This window comes from Bubalus kerabau, chromosome 11 (genome assembly GCF_029407905.1).
Source record: "Bubalus kerabau isolate K-KA32 ecotype Philippines breed swamp buffalo chromosome 11, PCC_UOA_SB_1v2, whole genome shotgun sequence".
NCBI lineage: Eukaryota > Metazoa > Chordata > Mammalia > Artiodactyla > Bovidae > Bubalus > Bubalus kerabau.
The window spans coordinates 93,611,380-93,635,914 of NC_073634.1; the positions used below are offsets into that span (position 1 = coordinate 93,611,380).

Below are 24,535 nucleotides of genomic sequence, written 5' to 3' on the forward strand. Positions count from 1 at the left end.
TCTACATTAACATATATTATGTATATATTTATAATGTCAAAATATACACATGTATGTAATTATATATATATATATATATATTCAGCAATAAAAGAGACTGGAGGAGAATTTTACTTTTTATCACAATATCAGGTGGAAAGCATGCTTCTTTTTAAACAAAATTGGTGTTGGTTTACTCCAGTGTCCTTGCCTGGAGAATCCCAAGGACGGGGGAGCCTGGTGGGCTTCCGTCTTTGGGGTCGCACAGAGTCGGACACGACTGAAGCGACTTAGCAGCAGCCGTAGCAGTATATATGTATATATATATAGTCAAATATGTATCCTGATTTTTTTATGGTTTGGGGGGAGTTTTTTTAGTTTATTTTTTCCAAAGCAAGCAACTTTTTATTGAAAATGTAGTTCATTTACAATGTGGTGTTAATTTCAGGTGTACTTCAAAATGATTTAGTTATACAATACAAATATATGTATAAATACATATATGTATTATATATTCTTTCTCAGTTTCTTTTCCATTATAGCTTATTATAAGATATTGGCTATAATTCCCTGTGTTATTCAGTAGGTTCTTGTTGTTTATCTGTTTTATATGTAGAAGAATGTATCTATTCATCCCAGTCTCCTAATTTATCCCTATTCGTTTCATTAATTGAACCTACATTTTGGCTTTTCTAAAGAAAATATTTTCAATTAAGGCAGAAATGTTTTAGTAGGGGAAGAGGTATCCAGGTTTCAATGGTTTTGTTGGAGACATAACTGGACACCTGACCTGGGTATTTCTAGCGGCTCCTGCTAAGGAGAGCATCCCACTTCCTGAAGCCATCCACCCATCAGTTCACCAGTCCCTCTGTTCATTTGTTCTCCATGCTCCAACACAGGAAGGAAGGAAGCACTCCTGTCCACCAGTGCTGTGGACGCACGACAGCAGAGCCCTCCACTTCAGCCGCTCAACAGATGTTTGAGGAATGAAGAGATGACTGAGTATGGATGGTCCTAGTGAGAGAGGGGTGAGTCCCCACAGAGGGGCCCTGTCGTGCTAGGGCCGTGCAGAGGAGGGTGAGGATCACAGACAGAGAGAAAGGGAAAGCTGTGAACGTTAGGGGTGTGAGTCCTCTGTGCCTGGGTTTCAGGTGAGGGATCAAAGGGCAGAGGGGCTCTTCCTGGCCCAGATTTCTCCTTCCTGACACCAAGCGATGATGCTCTAACCTGAAAGTGCAGCTCCTCACCTCCTTCTCCATAATTTCTCTATCACTCTGCTATAAGTAGTCGGACATCTCTACATCAGTTGTTAGCAATATACTCTCTAGACACAGACATGTAGGAGACAAGTAAGGACAGGGTCAGTACCAAAGAGAGGATGATTAAGTGACAGCTGAAATACCAACCAATGAGATTTTATCCTTGTCTCAAAACTACTGCTATCCAGCATAATATACTCAGTGAGGGCATAATCTTTCTCAGGGAGAAATGGACCAATCTAGATGAAACAATACAGAGACCTCACTGTTGATAGTTTCTCTGTGAAACAACTCCGTACCCCGCAGTGCAGAGCAAAATTTGCCGTTCATCACCCAACCATCCCAACCATAAAACAGAGCTTCAAGTCACCTTCTTAGTGCCTTATTCTTATAAATTTTCAGCTAATGTTCCACCTAAAATTTGATGATAACAAGTCCTTTGCACAGAATCATAAGTTGCTGAAGTCTGAGCTTTATTAAAAACAGCATAGAAGCTAGAAGACAACTGATGTATGTCTTTAAAATTGTGTTGGGGGAACTACTTCCAACACAGAATTCTTTACTCAAGTGTGAATCTTAATGCAAGCTAAGAAAGTGAGCCAATGAAGAGTCAGGCAGCACGCAGGAGGAGATCCAGGAGAGTGGAGTGAGGGCTGCTGGTCCAGCGTGATGCTCGCCAGGTGAGCGGAGCAGACATCCAAGGAGGTGACCGTGTCTCTGTACCATCAGGAAGGGGACGGCCCCACCGAAAAGAGAATGATGACAGAGTCCCGATGTGGTCAAATGGCTTCAGAAGTGTGTAGCCGAATTAATAACTGGCACCTAAACAACCAAACAAAAGAAAGGAAAAGGGGAAATTATTTGTTCCAGGGGAAGGACATTATAAAAATGTGATCACTACAATACATAGCTATAAATAATACAGATATCATAATGCAAACATTGAATATTGACATTTGCCATTAACATGTATTGGGGAAAGGGAATCACCTGGGAAAGCGGACGGGAGAGCAGACAGAAAGGCCCCAGAGCCTTCACTTTGAATTCCGGGTCGTTGTTCAGTTGCTCAGTCGTGTCCGACTCTTTGCAAGCCCATGGACTGCAGCGTGCCAGGCTTCCCCGTCCTCCACCATCTTCCATTGTTTGCTCACATCCACTGAGTCGATGATGCCATCTAACCATCTCAACCTCTGTTTTCAGGCCCTTCTCCTATGCTCAATCTTTCCCAGCCTCAGAATCTTTTCCAATCAGTCTTTTTCAGTCAGGTGGCCAAAGTATTGGAGTTTCAGCATCAGTTCTTCCAATGAATATTCAGAGTTGATTTCCTTAGGATTGACTGGTTTAAAGACACTAAGTGACGCTTAAAATGTAACAAAAAGCATAAGCATGACATTTTAGAAATACTGAATGTAAGTATTCAAATAAAAAGCAAAATGTTAAGAGTTTTTGGAAAGCTGAAATCGGAAGGTGGGTGGGCCTGACAATGGCATTTGATTTTTTTTTTTAACACTATGTGTGAAATTTTGAGAAAGTAAAAATTAATCGCTCATCTAAAAAAACAGTTAATATTAATTAATCACAAATAAAAGAGGGTTAGAGTAAGAAAGAGTAGAAAAAATACTGTGAAATATCACTGGGTTTTAGTTATGATCCTAAATATGCAATAAAGGAGATGGAGGTAGATACAGAGATGAAAACATCCATGTACACCTACTTCTGCTTCAAGCTCCCTGTCGGGTAATCTCCTGAAACAAGCTTTGTAGAATAAGATGGCATCACTGCAGCCTAGTCTGGCTGCTCCATCATCCACCCTCAGAGACAGGGCTCCTCACCAGCCCAGAGAAGTGCAGGAAGCTGCCTGTGCAATGTCCAGGGGAACAGAAGGTTCCAGGAGGCCAGGAAAAGGAGCTACTCAAAGAAACATCTGTTGGAATTTTATTTAAAGAAGCAGGATGCTAGGTCATCAGGTGATGGAGCTGACCTACCAGACATGTTAAGAGCCCTCATAAAAGACTGAGTGAGTACTGAGTGAAGTCGCTCAGTCGTGTCCGACTCTTTGCGACCCCATGGACTGTAGCCTACAAGGCTCCTCTGTCCATGGAATTTTCCAGGCAAGAGTACTGGAGTGGGTTGCCATTTGACTAGAGAATCGTAATTCTGAAGGGGGCTCCCCGCTTCTGTGTGGGTAAGAAAACCAGCCCCCACAGGCTCAGGGCTGCCCAAGGACACTTCGCAGCACAGGCTGAAGGAGAGAGAGCCCAGACTTTCGGAGCCCTGGGCTGGCTGCTCTAAAGTGCCTTGAAATTCCCCTCAGCAGAAACCATTAAGCACACATGTAAAAACTCTGGGAAGTGACATTTAGGGATTTATAGGGCAAAGGAAAATGAGGAAAATGGTCAGATGTGAGGCAGAGGAACATGGGCACTCATTTAAAGGCATCTGATTCAACAAAGACCTACTATCTTCGAAATGCTGGTGACTGTTCTGGAAACTCCATGGTCAGGCTCAGCTCTGGGATCATGTGATCCTCTGTCACTCAGAGACTCTACATGAGAGAAAGCAGATTAAATATGACCTGTTGGAAAATGTTCTATGTTGAAAGGATAATATATGAGTGCAGCTTGCCATTTTTAGGGAATTCTGTGCGCGCGCGCGTGTGTGTGTGAATTAGGCTATATTCTTCTCTTAATTAAATGCAACTTTTTCTAAATTTAGGATAAAAACATTTTTAATATCATTGGTAAAATGTCATTCAGACTTTTTTAAAAGCTAAACTTTTGGCAGGAAATGTACTCGATTTTCTTTCTCAATAGAACCAACAGCAGGGATCATTCTGAGCAGACAGTAGCTTGCCTCCTCAACCTGCCTGCTCCTTCCAGACCTGTTTGCCAAGAGAAGGGTTTTATGACCTCCCTGGTGGGCTGCCGTCTATGGGGTCGCACAGAGTCGGACACAACTGAAGTGACGCAGCAGCAGCAGCACTATAACTGGCCTTATATTCTAACACTCTGTGTCCATGGTCTGAGACAGTGGTCTATCTGTGATTTTAGCTCCCTCCTAGAGTCCATTTCCCTGCCCAGTTTCTGAACCTTGTTTCCTTGGCCCTTCTATGAGCTCCCAGAAAACATTCACAGCGTAGTCTGTCCATCAGATATTTTCAGTTTCTGTTGGATGCCATCAAGTGATTTTCTAAATACAGGCATTTGTAAGCACCAAGGGGGTTTATGGATAACAGACACAAGGAAATCAAAGAAATTGAGAATTGGTGTTTGGACCTATTGTGGTCACATGACCAACATTCAGCTGGTGTTAAGGGCTCAGGCAGAGTATTGTAAAGCACTTCATAAAATGCTTAACTGTAGTCACCCAGAAAGAAATGCACCTTCCAGCCAAGACTGTGGGGACACAGTGGTCATTGTCAGGGGCTATTAGAGAACATGTGGGTTTCACATCCTCTCAGGATGCCCAGAGACTTAAAATGTCCTAGTTACCCCCACTTGAGAAAGTGAGAAGTCCAAATGTGTAAATACTTCGGCCAAGGTGTGGGCTGAGCACCGGGGACTTGTAACAACCATGTGAAAGAGCCATTGTCCAGCGCAGCTGCAGGGCTGTGTTAGGTACAAACCAAAACACTTTAATCTTCAGGTGGCTGGTTTACTTTACTCTGAGTTTATATTGACATGAAGTCTCTTACCCACAAGTTAGGGCATTAACTAGGAAAACATGGGACTCTAAGAGTTGGATGAAGTCACACAAGAGAATGTGGAAAACTCTGAGTAGCTTTACCCTTTCAACTGTCCTAGGACTCTCTTGCCAACTGAGATACATCCTCCTACTCCTTTTGGGGTCTCTTCCCCCTCTAGATTGAAGCCCCTCGAAATGTCTCATCTGAGAGGGGTTTTTTGCAAAGAGACGCTCAGTTTCATATTACAACTTTGCTTGTATTATTTACAAATTTAGGAAGAGTCAGACCTTGACCTGCTCCAGGGGAGGGCTGCTATAAACTCAAGTTCTACAGGAGAATCTTTAGAACTAACATAATTGCAAGCCCTTGCTAATAGATTTTGATAACAACTGAAGCAAAGCTTGCCAGAATGTCATCTAAGAGGCTTAGAGGACAAGCCATTGAATACTGACCTTTGGCCAACACTGACCAAGTGCCTGGTAACGTAAATAAAGTTTTATCTGAACACAGCTATGTCATTGACGTATATTCTACAGCTACAACTTCTACTAAAATAGCAGAGTTGAGTGGCTGTGACAGAGCTCACATGGCCTGCAGCCCTCAAATGTTTTCTCTCTGGCCCTTTATGGTGAGAGCTTGCCAGCCCCTTGCTTAGACTAGTGAGAGCAGCATATAATTGCTGCTAGGCTGTCATCGTCACATAGGTGCAATAATAACAGTAAAGTTCTACTTTCAATGTGCTATCTTCTTTCTGACTTAAATTTGTATGTAACATCAGTTCAGTCGCTCAGTCATGTCTGACTCTTTGCCACCCCATGAACTACAGCATGCCAGGCTTCCCTGTGCATCACCAACTCCCATATACATACATATATAATATACAAATATACATTGGAGTAAGAAATGGCAACCCACTCCGGTATTCTTGCCTGGAAAATTCCATGGACAGAGGAGCCTTGTGGGCTACAGTCCATGGAGTCACAAAGAGCTGGACACAACTGAGCATGCGTACATAAATATGTATATATTTATATATATATATGAAGTTTCCGTGGGCTCAAATAATAATAGTCATGACTGCTTTTCCTGGTGTATAGAGGGTTTAATAAGCGACGTAACATTAAAAAATCTACTCCTCAGCCAGCTGTAAAGCAACAAGTTAATGCCCGTGAAATTTACTCCTATTACTAAATACCCCATGCTGAGTGGCAGTTGCTTTTCTAAGCTGGAATAAACTGTTGCAATTGTAAACCTTGCAAGGGTGAAGAGTGTCTGTTACACAACAATACAGCTGTTTCTCCCACGGCGGGACCAGAACATGCAATTCTAGGAAGGAAGGTGGACATGAGAATGAAGCTTTTATTAGAACATTCAGTGATGAACCGTCCCCATAAATGTGATTCCTCACTCTGGCATTCTAGGTTCTGCTGAGTCCAAGGTTTTAGTACCCATGGAAGGAAGGTTTCCACAAAGAAAAACAATAATACCTGAAATGAACTTTTGGCTAGGTCATTTAGGGCTCCTTGGATGAGTCAGCCAAAGCTCCAGGGTACACGCGCTGGCTGTCAGTTCAGATTCTCTGTAGAGTCCTCTCCCTGGACGGCTTCTCTGCTTACACCATTTAGAATCATTCTCTGTGCTTCTGACTGGGAATCGTGGCTGATGTAATCTTCTAAAGTAAAACTCTGAGCCTTTTCCAATTGCCCAGCACTGCTTGTTAAACCACAGGCAACTAGAAATGACAATGAAAATGTGTGATTTTACAACATATTATTGGAGAAGGAAATGGCAACCCACTCCAGTATTCTTGCCTGGAGAATCCCATGGACAGAGGAGCTTGGTGGGCTACAGTCCACGGGTCGCAAAGAATTGGACACGACTGATTGACTTCACTTTCACTTATGGCACCCCACTCCAGTACTCTTGCCTGGAAAATCCCATGGGTGGAGGAGCCTGGTGGGCTGCAGTCCATGGGTTCGGTAAGAGTCGGGCACGACTGAGTGACTTCACTTTCACTTTTCACTTTCATGCATTGGAGAAGGAAATGACAACCCACTCCAGTGCTCTTGCCTGGAGAATCCCAGGGACCGGGAAGCCTGGTGGGCTGCTGTCTATGGGGTTGCACAGAGTCGGACACGACTGAAGCGACTTAGCAGCAGCAGCAGCGTACCCTAAATGTCAATAGAAAGCATGTTTTTATAAACCGAACTCTAGTCTTAGTTTTGCATTTTCCATCTTTACCTTATGCCAGCATCGCACAGCCACATTTATCTCTTTCTTCACTAAAGTACATGACTTTTTTTTCCTGCTTTACTTCTAAGCCCTTTCCTCTTACTTGTATCTTTCAAATCAATTCCCCTAATCAACTGATTATGTAAACAGTTTTAAATTCTCTCTGTGTACATTGATTTCTTTATTTCAATCTTCAGCCTATCGATCATACCATTTGATCAATTGAATAAAGGAGCAGCGTCATGTGGCATATTCCACACTTGGGTACTTTTGCTTGAAGGAGAAGAATGCAGATGTTTGTTTTTATTTTCTAAATGATTACAACCTTAAATGCCGCATTGGATATGCACATCGATAAACCTTACAAAGTCTTTGCTGTCTCTTTTCTAGGCTGTCTTCAGGGCCCCCAGGCTCAACCAGCCTGAAAACTCAATGGAAATAATTTGCTATTTACACAGAGCCTTTCTTTTGGTAAGGAGCCGGCTCAATCCTTAACCCTTTATCTGCCTCCACTGTAGCACTCGCCACAAGGTACTGCATGCTTGCCTTTCTATCCCCTTATCCTGTGAGCCCTTTAAGATGTTCAGCAAATGTTATAGAGTGAATGATGCATAAAAAAGAAAGGAGAAATGTAGAGAGGAAGCAATGAAAAGAGGATGGAAGAATTTATCTTAAGAAATATATGGCATATATGGGCCCCTATTACATTCCACATCTGAGCCGGGAATAGGATACAATAAAATGAATAAGGTCCAGGCTCTGTTCCGATGTCCCTGGTGGCTCAGATGGTAAAGCATCTGTCTACAATGAGGGAGATCCGGGTTCGATTCCTGGGTCAGGAAGATACCCTGGAGAAGGAAATGGCAACCCACTCCAGTACTATTGCCTGGAAAATCCCGTGGACGGAGGAGCTTGATAGACTACAGTCCATGGGGTCGCAAAGAGTCAGACACGACTGAGCGACTTCACTCACTGACTCTGTTCCAAAGGAAGTGACAGTCTGATGGTGGGGTGGTGGGGCAGACATGCTAACGGATAAGAAAATCCTAACACGCATCATGCACAAATGTGCCCAGGGTGTTAGGGAGCTAAGAGGAGGTACCCTTCAGTCGGCCCCCTCTGCTGTCCTTTGAATGCACAAAGAATGATCTAGACTGCATGTAGGGTCAGGAATTCTGAGTTCTTTTACAGCTGTATTTTCCAGACTTCTGCCTTGATCCAATGGACCATGAGGTCAATTTACTGAGTCACAACCAGGGTTCCTTCAAAATTAAATAAAACAGAGCATGATAGAAGGGAGGAAAAGAAAAGAGAAACTAGAAGAATGGATCACAAAGAGTGTGTCTGGGTGAAATATTTGTTTCCAAAAACGTGCAATGAGTTAAAGTATAGAATTGTTCTTGCTCTGGGTCTCCATCAAAATATGTGTCTAATTCAGTGTTCTTGAGAACGAGGTGGTTGACCAGGAAGCTCAAACATGGTGAGGAGGCAGTCAGACCTCAGTGATCAGCCCATTCTTCTCTGGGGCTTCAGAACAGACAGGAAAACAACAGATGTGGCCGGAGTTGCCTAAGAAGGCTCCTCTCCACCCTCCCTCCTCCTCCCCCTCCTCCCCCTCCTCCCAGTACCCTCAGGCTCCCATTTCAGCCTTGATGCAGCCTGGAAGCACAGGGCATCACCTCACCCTTTAGGAAATCCCTCGAGGTCCCATACTCCAGGGGGCAGCTCTTGGCTGCTAAGGATGACACATTGAGACAAAGCTTATCTATCAGGACCTAGAGGAGAGGACATTGTGTGAAGTTCAAGGTGCGGGATACCGGTGATGGGGCAGGATGGCATGGTTTTCTGGGTGCTGGCCACAGGCTCCTGGAGTGGGTGGGATGGGCAGGCACTCTTAGATACCCGGACACAGAATAAAGGTCAGAAATCCTGCTGAGGTCTTTCTTGTGGTTATTACTTGGCAAACACACAGGTATTCTTAGCTTTTCAAAAGTTTAATCTACATCACTTTGCTTTTAAGAAAGACCTACGTTAGAACCTGGTTTCACTAACTGAAAGAAAGCTGAACAGAATTTTCACATTTACAAAAAAACGACAAAAGGGAACGATAGCATTCATCATGCGTTTTGCAGGGAGCACTGTGGAGCCAGTGAGCACCAAGCAGGGAGGAGGCGACATTCTTCCTGGGAACTGCCTTCAGCATCTCAGCATCTAAGAACTGTGTCTTGAGCATCGGTGCTTCGTCTCAATTTTTTGTGCATCCCTTAGCAAGATGCTTCCTCAGGTAATCGCTTCTTGACTTTATGCTATTTTGGCCCAAAAGGTCTCAAAGGAAAGCTCGATTTTGCAACAGCAGCATGTGTGCATGCAAAGTCCCTTCAGTCATGTCTCACTCATGTGTGACCCCATGGACTGTAGCCCACCAGGCTCCTCTGTCCATGAGATTCTCCAAGGAAGAATACTGGAGTGGGTTGCCATTTCCTCCTCCAGGGGATCTTCCCAACGCCAGGATCAGACCCAAGTCTCCTGAATTGCAGGCAGATTCTTTACCAGTGAGCCACCAGGGATAATGACTCTATCCAAATCGGAATCCTGAGTGTCCCCTTCCTGTTAAGCCCCCACCTCATTTCCTCTTATGACCCCACCATCCTCGCACACACCGTCTCCTACTGGGCTGCTTCTCCTCTTTCTCTCCTTCCAGACCCAGTTCATAGCTTCTCTTCTCCAGAAGGACTTCCTTTATTTTCCCACATTGGACCTTGTGTTCAGAGACACTTCCGTCATTCCATTCTCCAAAGGGGCTATCAGATGTCCATGCCATGGCCTGCCTTCCCTGTGGCACGGTGTCTCCTTGAAAACTGGGGCCAAATCTGACTTCTCCTGGGCTCCTGATCTCCTGACTGCTGCCCTGAGCACATAGTGGGGACTGAGTACTGATTGCTATGTACCTGAACGAACTTCACAAGTGTATTCGTCTTTGAACACACTATTTAATATAGAAACAAAATGCGATCAGATCACTAGAGTTGCCTTAAACATAAAAAAGAAACAGGGCCATTGCTTCTATATGTCATGCCAGCTTGGCCTAGATGAACCCTGAGATTTGTTCTGAATCTGCCGTGCTGCAGTCCATGGGGTCGCAAAGAGTCAGACAGAACTGAGCAACTAAATTACAACAATAGTTGATTCAGAGTGTGGTGCAACTTCCTTTGTTTTTTAATGCTATGAAATTGGATTTATTATTTCTTATTATTTTCAATAGAACCAAAGATTCTGTCTTATTTATCAGCTTACTGAGTTGGCCGGAGCATTACAAACTATAGAAAACAACACCAGACAATTTACTCTCTTGTGGTTAAAAATTGCAACCTTATCTGTGGTATACACTTTTGCAATTGCAGTTTTTTAATTAACTGTGTTTGCAGTTTAACTTCTAAAATATCACATTGACAAAAAGGACACGTAACACACGTTGTTTAAGAATAAATAAGTGAAAAATAAACACCCGAGCTCAAGAAACACCTGGACAAAGTTGGAAAGAAGGAGTCCGGCCAGTGATTCCAAAACATCCCTTTGCCTCTTTCCCTCAGAGAAGGGATGACATCTTGTTCATCATATTTTAAATCTCCTGCTTTCCTGCTTAATTTTATTATGTGTTGGCTATCTATCTTCTTAATTGATATGTTCATTTTTCATTTTCTTAAGTGGATTGTGCTACTTGACCTTTTTCACTCCACCCACACTGACGTGTGTAGCTGAGGTCCACTCAGCTTTACTGATGGACACAGTGTTGCTGGCATGTGGCTGTCTCACTAGGCATGCATATAACATTCTATCATGTGCTTCTGTGAGCATCTCTGTGTCTGTTTCCTTGGACATGAACACCAGAGTCTGGGCATGTCCCCAGAAAGGGGTTGTCTCTCTCAGCTCTCTAGACAGTCATGCCAGCGTGCACCCAACAGGCTGGTAAGACAGACACCCACTGCTCTAAGACATCTGCAGTACTGGCTTCTGTTAGAATCATTCTCTTTCCACCCTGGTGCTTTCACCGTGGTTTTAATTTGCACAGGCTGCTGACCAGTGAGGTTGAACACCCTGCCCCGCGATGGAACAGGACGGGGACCTAGTCAAGTCAGCGACCTGGGTCTGAGAACCCATGTGCTCCCCCTATTCACCTGTATAGGTGGGAGGATTTGGATTAAAGGAAGTGGACACGAGTGTACACTGACTCTGCCTCTTACTGGAAGTGTAATCTCAGCAAAGCCCCGCATACTTCCAAGAGGGAGGAATTATAAAATGAGGGTAATAACCCCAAATCTCTCATGAGGAGTAGACAGGATGCTCTACATAAAGCCCGTGGTGGTTACTGCTTCTGGTTGTCACCATAATTTAGTGAAAGTGAAGTCGCTCAGTCGTGTCCGACTCTTTGCAACCCCATGGATTGTAGCCCACAGAATTTTCCAGGCAAGAGTACTGGAGTGGGTTGCCATTTCCTTCTCCAGGGGATCTTCCTGACCCAGCGATCAAACCCGGGGGTCCCACTTTACCTCCGAGCTTTACCAGGGAATAGTTTACATGTCCCTTTTGTCTTACCTCACAGACACTGGCTGGATGTCTGAGACACATGTTTAAAACGTTTTAGCATCTACCCAACACTGTTGGAAATGTCACCATTTAGATCATCAGCAGTTCATTCTCAAGCTGGGAACCATTTCTAAGTTAACTTTCTTGGACAAGCAAATCCTTTTTTTTTTTTTTTTTAACTTTTTATTTGGTATTGGGGGTATAGCCAATCAACTGTGTTGTGATACTTTTAGGAGAATGGTAAAGGGGCTCAGTCATACATATCCAAGTATCCATTCTCCTCCAAAATCTCCTCCCATCCAAGCTGCCATGTAACATTGCCCTGTGCTCTACAGTACGTCCTTGGAAATCTTAAGCTGCTGTCCATCTCTCACCTAGCTCTCAGGACACAGATCAGAGAGAAATGGAGAGAAGGAAATGCTAGTGACCCTGGAGGAAGAGTGATCTCCAAGGTCTCATCTAGCTGAGACACAGGTGAGGCCCCCACTAGTAGAAGCAAAGATGAAGATGGGGCTGGGGGAGCCCAAGCCTCATGGAAAGTATGGGCGGATGTTAAACCCAGGAAGTTAAACACAGCTGAAGGTAGAGGCTTACAGGCAATGCTGGGGTGGGTGAGATGCTGTGTCAACACAAGGAAAAAGCAAATCCACTCAGGGGCTGGCTGGAGAGTCTGTCACTCAGAGTCAGCAAGGTCTGACAAGGGGCAAAGCAGTCAGGAAATATTCTCTGAATCTCAACTATGTGTCAAGTGCCTTCTTAGGTCCTGGGAATCTGAAAGCGTCCCTGATCCCCACCTCCTGGGGCTTAGAGGATGACAGTGAAATTGACTGCTGGGCAAACAATGACAAATAGGGTAGAAGAAATTTACAACTGTGTACAGTGATCAAATAAACTAGAAGATCCCTCAAGAATGTGGAAGAAAGGTACTTTATCTAGTGAAGACCTTTCTAAGAACGAATAGAAAGAAGTCAAGTGAGGAGAAGCATTCTAGGAAGCAGACAGCAGACAGTAGGCTTGGTAAAGGAACTGAAAACAGTGGAGGATGAGAGAAAAAGGGAGCATAATGTTTGGTGAGGCTGGGAGGTAGCCAAGGCCAGCTCACACAGAGCTTCATGGGCAGGTGCACAGACTTTGGGCTTTCCTCCAAGAAAGGTGGAAAATCACTGGTGATTCTGAAATAGAGATATCTCATGCTGTGGCCTGGAGAACCCCTCTGCTGAAGTACAATGACCCTCTGAAAGGTGGTTGTCACCTGAAAAATGATAAATCACATGGAAAAATTATGCCAAAATTTTAGATCGTCAGAAAAGTTCCTAAGAGTGCAGATTGCATTATTTTGCCACTTAAGCACTCATAATATAATAAAAAAAATAATGAAGAAACAAATAACTTATATTTCAGTGTTTTAAGCAAATCTTATTTGTATGTATATATGAAAAAAAATTGAGAGAAAAAAGAACAAAATGGTGGGGACAGGGTATTGGCCTGGTTTGGAGGACAAATGCTTTTCTGTCCCAACTCTCTCATTCATTTTCTCTGTAACTTTAGGTCCTAAGCATGCTGTGCCCTGGTTCTTCTTGTATGAAATAATGGGCATGGAACTGGAATGTGAGAGGGAAGTGTGAGAATGGTGTGCAAGGGCCATCATTTGTAGTGACTGCTGCTGCCGCTGCTAAGTCGCTTCAGTCATGGCCGACTCTGTGCGACCCCATAGACGGCAGCCCACCAGGCTCCCCCGTCCCTGGGATTCTCCAGGCAAGAACACTGGAGTAGGTTGCCATTTCCTTCTCCAATGCATGAGAGTGAAAAGTGAAAGTGAAGTCACTCAGTCGTGTCTGACTCTTAGCGATCCCGTGGACTGCAGCCTATCAGGCTCCTCTGTCCATGGGATTTTCCAGGCAAGAGTACTGGAGTGGGTGCCATTGCCTTCAATGGGATTAAATAAGGAGGCACTGGCTGGACAGAGGAACATGTAAGCCCAGGTGGAAAATGAGAAGAATGTGAACCGCTGGTGGGCAAAAATGCATTCTCCTAGGAATTAAAGGCGGGGAAGGCGATGGCACCTCACTCCAGTACTCTTGCCTGGAAGATCCCATGGGCAGAGGAACCTGGTAGGCTGCAGTCCATGGGGTCACTAAGAGTCAGACACGACTGAGCGACTTCATTTTCACTTTCATGCATTAGAGAAGGCAATGGCAACCCACTCCAGTGTTCTTGCCAGGAGAATCCCAGGGATGGGGGAGCCTGGTGGGCTGCCGTCTATGGGGTTGCACAGACTGAAGCGAGTTAGCAGCAGTAGCAGCAGCAGCAGGAATTAAAGGAGCATTCATCTACATAAAAATGAACACTAAAGACAGACAAACACAGCATGGGGAAGAACTGTACTAACTGAATCTGAGCCACTCCAAAGAAAACTTCTGTATATTCTGCTTTCCTCCTGAAAATTGCTCTGAGGATAGAATTATATAGATATAGATATAAATACCAATACATGTATGAAAGTGAAAGAAAGGGAAAGTGAAGTCGCTCAGTCCTGTCCAACTCTTTGCGACCCCATGGACTGTAACCTACCAGGCTCCTCCGTCCATGGGATTCTCCAGGCAAGAATACTGGAGTGGGGTGCCATTTGTATGCATAGATATAAATATATAGATAAGGCTTCATATGCTATAAAATATGATATACTTGTAAACTACTATGCTCAACTTCCCCTTAAACAAATGACCATACTTCCTCCTCCTGCATTAAATTAAACCATTACCAAAAGCGTCATGGTCATTTATATTTGCAGTTGACACTGCATGTGTTTTTTAATCCAATCACACCTGGCCAAAGTATAAAGGCTCTATTTGCAATAAAGACAATTGCCTGGGGAAGAACTCATTTCAGCAAGATGAGTTGAGTTTATAAGCTTTGTATGAGAAAGATGCCCCAGGATGGAAGAGAGGAGTAATTCTGAAGCAAACTCAGTAGCTATCTTCCATTCTTTTCAGGTCTGTATGCCATGAACTCATATCTGGATCCTTAGAAAAGAAACTGCGTGCTAAACACTGAAAAACAAGGGGGTAAAATCTCTGTGGTTAAAGATCAAAGCATTAAAGACATAAGGCAGGCCTGATTAGTAGACTATGAGGGGGCAGAGAAAGGTGACAAACCCCCCAGGGTCGCTGGGAGAGTCTGATGGTCACAGAAGGGCCATGACTACTTGAGTGTTGGGCCAGCAGAAACCTAGAAGGCAGAGGACAGGTAACAGGGAGGAATGAATCTGAATGTTAATCTGTTTCTTTTACTTTAACCTTTGTATTCTATTGCTTTGAGTTAAGAACGATGCCTATAAGCTGAAATATACAGGTTAGCCCACTCTCCGAGGCTCTGATTTTTAAAAAATGTAACCCTCTTCCATTCACATTAAGATGATAAGTTGCAGAACAGGGGACAACATTTGTCTTGTTGAAGATTTACAAGGACATCAATGACCAGATCAACCTGGACAGTTGCAAGAACAAAGGATTCCACCCCCAAGACGTTTGCAACAACCAACCACACTCCCTCCCCTCTTAGTACAAAAGAAGCTTGAATTCTGACTCAGGTAAGGTGGATCTTTGAGACACTAGTCTACCATCTTCTCAGTCTCTGACTTTCCAGGTAAAGTTGTCATCTCTTGCCCCAGCACCTCATCTCCTGATTTATTGCCCTGTGGTGAGCAGAATGAGCTTGGACTTCATAACAGAAAGGAGGCAGCATCAGCTGTCTCCTCCCTGACCCTTGAATGCCTTCGGCCAGCATGGATAGTGGCCCCACAGTACAGGAGGCAGACCTGGGAGGAGGAGAAGATGGATGTCCTGTGAGGACCATACTTCCCAGTTCAGTGAGAACAGGAAACCACTCTGGGCCTCTCAGCCTTTGTTGATGGCAGTGTTGAGGGTGAAGTGGGGTTCCAGCCTGACCCAAAGGGTGCCAGGGAAGTCGGCTCTTGGATTCTTGCTTTGACTCTCCAGGCTGAAATGGTTATTAAATCATTATGTGTACTTGGCACCAAGTGCTGTCCTGATTTTATAAGCCTGAGGTCGGTCCTTCTTTCTGCCCATTCATATTTATGCATTTGGACTAATCATGTTAGCTCAGTTACAATGCCCCTGCTCACTTCAGTGCCAGTCTTGGCTCCTCTCTCAGCTCAGTTTAAGCTCTGTTTTGATCAAACACCCAGGAGCTCAGAGCTCAGACGTGTTTCATCCACATACAGAGGAGGTTACTACTGCCTGTTTTCCTTCTGACTCATCCTTGCTGTTGCCAGACCTTCTCACAGGGCATTAATCTGTTTCTTCCTGGTCCTCTCTGGACCAGACTCCTCTTTCTCATGCCCTCCTTGCTGACCAGGATAGGGTGTTCAGGATCTCCCACGTCTTTCTTTAAGTTCATGAGCTCCAAGCACTGGCTGATTCATCAACCTCACCTCTGGGGAGGCATTCTGCCTGCCCTGCTCTCTCCTCTCAGCTGAGTCGCTTCCTTCTGTGGTCCCACATCATCTCTAGCCAAGAATTCCATTCTTTCACTTAATTTCTCCCTCATTCATCCACTTAAGCACATATTTACTGAGCACCTAACTGCTAGGCTGTGGATACAGTGCAGGAAGTAGGCTGAATCCTACCTCTCATAGGTTTCATAGTCCATGTATTCATTGGATAAATATTTGTTGAGCACTTAAATTGTGTCCTTGCCTCTCAGGATATAACAGTGAATAATACATTCTGCCTCCATTGACTGGAGAGAGAGGTTAATCAAACACTCCTAGTAAAAAATAAGTGATTATCTTTCATACAGATAAATGCTCTGAAGAAAAATAAATTTTCTATGAGATCTTATGACAAGCAACCTAGGAAGTCTAAGATGTACTTTTTTGAGAAAAGGACACTTGAGATGCCGTCTGAAGATGTTGTTGTTTAGTTGCTAAGTTGTGTCTGACTCTTGCTACTCCATGGACTGTAGCCCATCTGGCTCTTCTGTCTATGGGATTTTCCAGGTAAGAATACTGGAATGGCTTGCCATTTCCTTCTCCAGGGGATCTTTCTGACCCAGTTACAAACACACATCTCTTGCATTAGCAGGTTGATTCTTTACTGCTGAGATATCTGGGAAACCCATGTCTAAAGATAAAAGATAAAGTAGAGTTAATTGGACAAAGTAGTTGGTCAAGATCATCCCCCAAAGTGGGAATGACATGTACAAAGTCCCTGCATGAGAAGGACCCAGTCCATCAGCAGAGATGAAAGGAGCCCAGAGCAGCAGGCAGAGAGGGAAGAAAGTAGAGAATGGACTCTGAAGGAAGGGTCAGCAACAGAGTCAGCAGGGCCATCCAGGCTGTTAAGAAATTTGGTTTCTTCCCTAAAAGTAGTGGGAAGACCCTGAAGAGTTTTCATGCTGCAACACAGAAAATGAATTAGAGGGAACCATGCTAAGATGCTGATAGTCTCATTATGATAGAAATACAGTTGAGAAGTGATAACTTTTATTAGGACATTGATGGTTCAGTTCAGTTCAGTCGCTCAGTCGTGTCCGACTCTTTGCAACCCCATAAACTGCAGCACGCCAGCCCTCCCTTTTCATCCCCAGCTCCAGGAGTCTTACCCAAACCCATGTCCATCGAGTCGGTGATGCCATCCAACCATCTCATCCTTTGTCGTCCCCTTCTCCTCCTGCCCCCAATCTTTCCCAACATCAGGGTCTTTTCAGATGAGTCAGCTCTTTGCATGAGGTGGCCAAAGGATTGGAGTTTCAGCTTCAGCATCAGTCCTTCCTATGAGTACTCAAGACTGATCTCCTTTAGGATGGACTGGTTGGATCTCCTTGCAGTCCAAGGGACTCGCAAGAGTCTTCTCCAACACCACACTTCAAAAGCATCAATTCTTCGGTGCTCACCTTTCTTCACAGCCCAACTCTCCCATCCATACATGACCACTGGAAAAACCATAGCCTTGACTAGACAGACCTTTGTTGGCAAAGTAATGTCTCTGCTTTTTAAAATGCTATCTAGGTTGGTCATAACTTTCCTTCCAAGGAGTAAGTGTCTTTTAATTTCATGGCTGCACTCACCATCTGCAGTGATTTTGGAGTCCAGAAAAATAAAATCAGCCATTGTTTCCACTGTTTCCCTATCCATTTGCCATGAAGTGATGGGGCCAGATGCCATGATCTTTGTTTTCTGAATGTTGAGCTTTAAGCCAACTTTTTCACTCTCCTCTTTCAAGAGGCTCTTTAGTTCTTCTTCACTTTCTGCCATAAGGGTGGTATCATCTGCATATCTGAGGTTATTGATATTTCTCCCGGCAATCTTGATTACCACTTGTGCTTCCTCTAGCCCAGCGTTTCTCATGATGTACTCTGCATATAAGTTAAATAAGCAGGGTGACAATATATAGCCTTGATGTATTCCTTTTCTTATTTGGAACCAGTCCATTGTTCCATGTCCAGTTCTAACTGTTGCTTCCTGATCTGCATACAGGTTTCTCAAGAGGTAGGTCAGGTGGTCTGGTATTCCCATCTGTTGAAGAATTTTTCACAGTTTATTGTGATCCACACAGTCAAAGGCTTTGGCATAGTCAATAAAGCAGAAATAGATGTTTTTCTGGAACTCTCTTGCTTTTTCCATGATCCAGCAGATGTTGGCAATTTGATCTCTGGTTCCTCTGCCTTTTCTAAAACCAGCTTGAACATCTGGAATTTCACAGTTCACATATTGCTGAAGCCTGCCTTGGAGAATTTTAAGCATTACTTTACTAGCGTGTGAGATGAGTGCAATTGTGCAGTAGTTTGAGCATTCTTTGGCATTGCTTTTCTTTGGGATTGGAATGAAAATTGACCTTTTCCAGTCCTGTGGCCATTGCTGAGTTTTCCAAATTTGCTGGCATATTTGAGTATGATCTGGAATTAAATTAGGAATATTATTTTATGATTAAATATGGGTGAATAGTAATCAAAATATTTCAAGAATAATTCCTAGATGCCTAATTTTTTACAACTGGGCGATGTTGTCTCTATCATGAAGGGAAAACTATAAGGGAACCAAGTTTGGAAGAGATTGCAAGTGTGGTATTGAGTATGTTGAGTCTGAGATGTCCTTGAGAGATCCAAGTGTGAATAGGTAGTTGGGTTGTAGAGCTGCCAAGATTTAGGCTGAATATATATATATATGTGTGTGTGTGTGTGTGTGTGAGAGTCAGTGGTGTACAGATACTATCATGAGTTGTTAGTAGAGAGATTTCCTAGAAATTATTACTCTATCTCCTCCACTAACTTTTCCACCTATCTGAAATTAAGAATCAAGTTTTATTCTTCTTGAATACTCATCTTCTATCATATTACTCATTATACATTGAATACTGAATTACTAAAAGAAATACAGATAACACTATCATAAAGCAGAGTATCACATCAAGTATTTTACAAACAACTTAATCCTTAAAAGAAGCCCATGTTAAAACAATGCTAACTTGAACATTTTTTTTTTCCTAATGAGGAAATAGGTGAAGAGAATGTCAGCAATTTGCCCAAGGTTAATTCCTAGGAAACAGCCAAATTGGAACTCAAAAATAAGGTCTATCCACTAGCAGACTCCATGCCACAATTTTTCCATTCTAGGGTTTCTGTCCTGAATGACAGCGAGTAAGGAAAGGAAAGGAAAAACAGGGGCACACTTTCCATGGACTGAGGTACATTTGTTAGCACGCCATAAAGAGAGCCTAAGTTGAATTCTGTCCATCACAAAAGCAGACTGAGTGGTGCTCATATTGGCCACAGTCTATTAAATATAAAGTTTATTTGCTCTCAGTGAACTTGATCAGCAGGTGCTGATTTCATCTTCAAGAGATTCGAGGAAAGTCAACAATGTTTATGAATGCTTAGAAACAACCAGTTTTATGGGCTCTTTCTTTAAACTTCAACTGTTACTAAAGAACTTTAATTCAGTGTTGGCTTTAGGATAGGTTTAATATAACAGAACTATAAAGAGACTTTCTTTCTGGGCACAGATGGAAGATACCATCACCCTTTTCCCTCATTCTGGTCATGACCTTGCTCCAGATAGATCCTCAACCAGTTGCTTATTTGATGTCATCTTTCTTTCATCCCTCCTCTTAATGTACTCTTTTATTTAGTTATCTATGGGACACATTCATTAGCTCATGGAAAAGTTAGATGGAATCCAAGGGAAAGTCTCTGAATTGAGTTCTGGATTTCAATCCAACTCATTTCTTACGAATTGAATGTCCTGGGTGAATTTCATTAAATCCCCTTCTTTTCTGATGCTTCATCTGCAATGGAAAAGAAAAAATATATATAAATAAGAAAGCTGAATGCCCAGAGGACTGCATACAATATGTGTAAATCAGCTAAGATAGCATCTGACTTATCATAGCAATTCAATAACTGATATCTATTTATATTATTCTGTCCTAGGATTGGCCTTCTTGGAAATTGCTACAGTGGAGTATATTATTTTCCCCCCAAAATCTTCAAAGCTAAAGATGTTTCAAGCAGATGTTATGATTGCTCTTGTAATAAGAATCTGGATAAAAGATACACATAAAATGATTATTTCTTGTAAGTAAAAATTGTGGTTGAACATATGCATATCTATTTTTGTCTCTTCCTGTATCTCCTCTAAGTCTACTTTTAAATATATATATTTTAAAAGGCATAAATCCACAAAATTGGGGCGAATGAGAGAGAAGACAAGTCTACATTTTGATAGCTGGAAAGCAAATAGATGAGAAATAACTGACTTAGCAGATCCAAGAAAGCAACTCCTGAGACTGCAGCTGGGAAAAATAAAAACTAAATTAATCTGCACCAAGAATCCTCAAAAGACTCAATAACTCACAGTACCCTGTACTCCCCTCCTCATACCCTTGAGCAACTGCCCTTATTGCTCCCGTGGAAGCTTGGAGGATTTTCCTCTCTGAAGAGGGTAAATGAGAGGATCTTGATTGACAGAGGCACCTTTACAAAACAAGAATACGATGTGGAGAGAAAACCCTACTGAACACAACCTTCCAAGACTCCCAGCTCCCCCTCTAAGACTGGGCTCCCTTGGGAGCTGGACCTCCCTCTCCAGCCAGAAGATTCTAAGTCTTCTCAAAAACATCCCACCAGCCTAAGAAGAAATACTTGGAAATACTGACACCAAGGGTTTTACAAGAAATGCCCAGCCACAGCAGTTATAAACCCTGCTCAAGTACCCAGTGTTTGCACCCAGGGGCAAATCAGAATGATTTCAGATTTCCCAAAAGGAACCTAGACCCCCACACAGAAGAAATGATGAACAACACCTTTAAATTTCGGAAGGAAAACTTTTCTTAACCTAGATTTTACACAAAGTCATTTCCAGACGAGCTAGGTCTTGAAAAATTTACTCACCATTAGCTGCTTCCTCTGGAAATTGCTGTAGAAAGCAAAACAAGGGAATGAAATGAGAAAGGGGACTCAGGATGCAGAAAAGAGGAAGTCCAACCTGAGGGAAGACAGATGGCTCTCCAGGACGATGCTGATGGGAGATCTCAAGACAATGCCTGTTCTCAGGCTTCAGGGGCAGTCATACCTTTAACCCGATGAAGCAGCCAGAGAGCATATCCAAAAAAGTAAAGAAGACAGGAAACAAAAGTAGACATCAGATGCAGAACTCAGGAATCCAACTCAAGAGAAGGGAAATTCCATGGATGACTAAGATGGGAAGCCCAGGACAAGAGCTGTGCAGCTGTTCTGAAGAGCAGATAGCCCTAAAAACAAGAGAATACAGCTTTTGGATGGCATCACCTACTCTATGGACATGAGTTTGAGTAAGCTCCATAAGTTGGTGATGGACAGGGAAGGCTTGCATGCTGCAGTCTGTGGGGTTGCAAAGAGTCAGACATGACTAAGTGACTGAATTCAACTGAACAGCTCTTCCAGAGTGACTCCTAGAGACAAAATGTGAACTGATAAATTCCTTGATGGAGCTGACCTCGAAGAAGTGGTATAAAGGGGAAGATAGGAAGATATGGAAAGAATGAGCAAGGTGAACAATAATCTAAAGAAATGATAAACAGTTGATAACTTCAGGAAAAACATAAAGGAAACATAATCACAATGCACTACAATGATCATTTATGAATAATATTAATATTTGCTTAGCCCAGTGAGAATACTGAATATTCATTAAACAAGGTTTTCCAAACTTCAATTTGAGATGACTGGGGAGAGAAAAGGAAGGAATGATTCAAGAGAATAAAATGGTATCAAATTAAATTCTCATCTGCCATAATAGGAATTAGATAACATCAAAGACAGATTAATCAAAATATAGTAGGCATATAAAAATTTGCTAAAGTTTCAGAAAAAGCTAAAAACTGGAAAACTTGTCTCTAAAGATGAGATCAGGTAAAATAAGGAGTGAGTGCCTATACTTTAACACAAAATTTTGGCATTTTCAGTAAAATGCTATTTAATTATAAAACTTTTTTTTAATTGCAAAGATTACAGTTCTGTAATTCAAAGTCACATGAGACATAGGGTAGTGCATCAATATTCAGCCCAGAAATGTCATTTAGCTTCTGAATGCTGAGTTAGCTGTGGAGTCTGTGAGCTCTGTGTCTTATTTGGTGATCATCTCATAGCTAAGGCAACAGCAAGACTGATGCTAGAATCTCCTCATTCTCCAGGGCACAGGCTGGGTCCCACCATGCTGCCGCTGCACAGACTTGTTAAAATGAACAGTCCAGAGCCCAGCCTGAGAGCGGACACGCTCACTGTTGGTTTTGGAGTGGTCAGCAAGGGCATGCAGTCATGTTTTTCACCTCTGGATTGAGCCCTGCAGACTCATGGGGCCTCAGAAATTCACACTAATCCCCCAACAGCTGCTTTGCAAAAGTATCATGGGTTATTTATTAATTCTTATGCAACAAGCAGTGATTGAGCACCTGCTACTTTCCAGGCACTTTACTATGAGTTGGGAATTTAAAAAAAAGAAATGATTTGGTTGCAGGGAAAAGTGCATGGTTCTCTGTGAGAGTTGGGGAAAGCGTCTTGAAATTGATACCCTATGTTCAATTAACAAAACGCTTTTACATTTGCTATTTCATCTGATTCTCACAGGAAAAAAAAGAGACTGTATAGTGCATATTTTCTGCCCTCCTTTGACCAATAAGAGGAAGATAAAGTGACTGTTAAGTTCATAGAGTTCACATAGGATAGATTTGAAGCTTTGAATTCATCTGCTCTGAGGCCAACTCCAGGAATCTTTACGACATCATACTATATTTGAAAATAACTTACCCTCCTCATTCAGCAGATCAGAAAACAGAACTGATGTAGACTGGCCACATGAATGGCTCAGAAATCAAAATCCAGCTGTTGAGTGACTATAGCATCTCCTGTGATTCCTGTTATCTATGCCCATTGTTGGCATCAGTGACCTTCGCAGGTTAAGCCTGAGTGAAGTACAGGCTCTAAAATGCCACCCACCCACTGTGGCCAGCCTGGTGATCGTTCCCTAAGTTAGGGTAATGCTGATAGTATTGGCTTTGACTGGACACTACCCTGTTCTTCCCCAAGGAACTTAACATGATTAATGGGCAAATCTGTGACCCAAAGTGGAAAATTCATGTTGTGATTAGATGCATGCTTGCTCTGTGGATGGTTGGGCACACTCATTTCAATGTTCCCTAAAGTATTAAGTTCCTGTCCACTGGATTGGACAGCTCTGCATGCCAGGCCTAGAGGATTTTCTGAATTCAAGACAAATTCATTCCTCATCTTGGCTCTAGGAGTTCATGATCTAGAATGAAGGATGGACAGGTGAGCTGAAAACAATGTGATGAGATCTATGCTAGAGATGTGAAAAGGGTTTCATGACCACACAGCACTGACAACATGGAGATGACAAAGCCAAAAGGAAGGAATGTCCATTTTACCCAGTTGTTTCCAGCTGATTTGAAAATTGCTTCTGGAGACTTCCACAGTCATTTTTAGTGTCTATCATTCTAAGCTCCAATACTTTGGCCACTTGATGTGAAGAGCCAACTCATTGGAAAACACTCTGACTCTGGGAAAGATTGAGGGCAAAAGGAGAAGGGGGTGGCCGAGGATGAGATGGTTGAATGGCATCACTGACTCAATGCATATGAGTTTGAGCAAGCTCCTGGAGACGGTGAAGGACAGGGAAGCCTGGCGTGCTGCAGTTCATGGGGTTGCAAAGAGTTGGACGTGACTTAGTGACTGAACAACAACAAAATTCCTTTAATAGCATTTTTATCATAACTTTATTTATATTTGCATTTTATTTAATGTCTTTCTTTTATACTAAATAGCTACACAAAGGCAAGAATTTTGCCTATTTTATCATCCACTGTACTTAATTCAAAGGCTTGCTCAGTGCCCGGCACTTAAGATTGATGCTTGATACATGTTTGTTGAATGAGCAAGTGAGTGATTAAGAATTACTATGTGTGTTTATTCTTTCTCCTGAAAAAGTACCTTTTCAAGCCACAGGTTTTGAATCTAATTATTAGGATTATGAGTTAAATATTTCAATCCCATCAAGTTACTTTATCAGAAGATAATCATGATACAATGATTCATTAGGCTGCAAACATCGCAAGCCTCAAAACTTCATTTTCAGTTAATTAAATGTCTAATTCCTTCTCTAAATGCAGGAAATTATTGTGTGCATAGTCAGCTACATGCCAGTTGACATTGTATTTGTCTGCTCTGCTGACATCCCTCCAGTGTCAAATGATAAAAGTTGGCAGAAGCAATTAAATGGCAT

The 24,535-nt window shown here is 42.8% G+C and overlaps 1 long non-coding RNA gene across 1 annotated transcript; it reads left to right on the top strand.

The window, feature by feature from the left end:
• Positions 1–597: 597 nt before the first annotated feature.
• Positions 598–20,360, top strand: LOC129622557 (uncharacterized). Its single transcript, XR_008700061.1, has 3 exons — positions 598–1,007; positions 15,153–15,328; positions 20,191–20,360. It is a non-coding gene; the product is annotated as an uncharacterized LOC129622557 (long non-coding RNA).
• Positions 20,361–24,535: the final 4,175 nt, after the last annotated feature.